This window comes from Crocuta crocuta, unplaced genomic scaffold, assembly GCF_008692635.1.
Source record: "Crocuta crocuta isolate KB4526 unplaced genomic scaffold, BGI_CrCroc_1.0 scaffold467, whole genome shotgun sequence".
NCBI classification, from domain to species: domain Eukaryota; kingdom Metazoa; phylum Chordata; class Mammalia; order Carnivora; family Hyaenidae; genus Crocuta; species Crocuta crocuta.
In genome coordinates this window covers 1,606,466-1,608,139 of record NW_027530632.1, presented here as the reverse complement: position 1 = coordinate 1,608,139, position 1,674 = coordinate 1,606,466, and the positions used below count along the sequence as shown (strand labels likewise).

Below are 1,674 nucleotides of genomic sequence, written 5' to 3'. Positions count from 1 at the left end.
TGGAAGAAGGAGCAATTTCTTCAAAAGGAAACAAAAATCACTAAAGGAAAAATTCCTCCTCAAAAACACCACTAAGTGAAAAGGCCAACACAGACTAGAAGATGTTTGCAACACAGATGTCCGACAGAAAGAGTCCTACCTAAAACCTATAGAAGTAAAAAAAAAAAGGGAGGCAACTTGGTGGAAAATGAGATAAGACATAAACAGGCACGACACAAAAGAGAAATGACCAAATCAATGTGTAAATCACGCTCAAGTGCGTCAGGAATCGGGTTGAGTGCAGAAGGATATCACAGTTCCACTACCCTCGCTGATCAAAAGGAGTAAAATGTAAAAAGCCAACAATATCAAGTGTTAGAATGTAGAGAGACAAGTACACAAAATGCCAGTGGATATTTAAAATGGCAGAAGCAAGAACAGTTACAGCAAACTCTTTTTAATAACCCCAAACACACCAAACACCTTCTCAATCCTAAAATGAGTATATAAATGTCATACTCACACAAGGGAATACTAAAGAGCAATGAGAATGTGCCAGCTACCTCCGCAGCTGGCCCCGTACACAAATCTCCCAAACAGAATACGGAGCTTCAAAACACTCAGTCACAAAAGAACACCAGACATTTACATCGATGCGAAGTTCAAAAGCAAACAAAACCTAACTACGGTCCCGGGCAGCCAAGATAGTTACCTCTGGACAGGAGGAAAGGGGGAATGACCGGAAAGGCTGATAGGCAGGGCTGCCATGTAAAACAGAATTTGTTTGGGGGCGCTTGGTAGCTCAGTCGGTTAAGCATCCAACTCAATTTGGGCTCAAGTTATGGTCTCACGATTGGGGAGTTCGGGCCCCAAAGTGGGCTCTATGCTGACAGTGTAGAGCCTGCTTGGGGTTCTCTCTCCCTCTCTCTGCCCCAGCCCTACTCACACACGCTTTCTCTCAAAACAAATAAATCAACTAAAAAATACATATACATAAGATGTCCAGTTAAATTTGAATTGGAGATAAACAATAATCTTTTTAGTAGAAGGAGGTCCCATGCGGTATTGGGAACATATATTTGAATTTGCTAAATCTGGCAACCGCAGGCAAGGAATACTTTTGGAATACTGGTGATACTTTGTTTCTTGAGGTCTGTTTTGAGATCATCCCGTTATGCATCTTTCTGCATATGTACTGTACTTCACACACACACAAAAAGGTGACGTGTACTCAGTACTGCCTTGTGCGTTTTAAAATAGCTCATCCAAGCACTGCTTTTCATCCCCACTCTTAATCACTGCAGGTGGGAGCTGCTATTCTGCAGCAGGACAAGGGGGTCAAGTAAAACATCTGTAATCTACAAGTGTTGCGGGGGCCCAAAGCTGTGAGCTCTACTTAACAATTTTTTTTAACGTTTATTTATTTTGAGGGAGAGAGAGAACACATGAGCAGGGGAGGGGCAGAGAGGGAGAGAGAGGGCAACAGAGAATCCCAAGCAGGCACTGAGCTGGCAGCTGAGAGCCCGATGTGGGGCTCGAACCCACAAACCGGGAGATCGTGACCTGAGCCGAAGTTGGTCACTTAGACTGAGCCACCCAGGTGACTTCGACTCACAATTTTTATCAAAATTGCTCTGACACGGCCTGCTTCTTTACTTCTAGAATTTTCTTTTTCATGCCCTGCCTCTCTGGGGG

At 43.8% G+C, this 1,674-nt stretch overlaps 1 protein-coding gene across 3 annotated transcripts in view; it reads right to left on the bottom strand.

Annotated features, from left to right (window-relative positions):
• The window catches only part of EFHC2 (EF-hand domain containing 2), a 181,624-nt gene that overhangs the window by 178,939 nt on the left and 1,011 nt on the right, over nt 1-1,674 (bottom strand). The gene's annotated exons all lie outside the window — the stretch shown is intronic.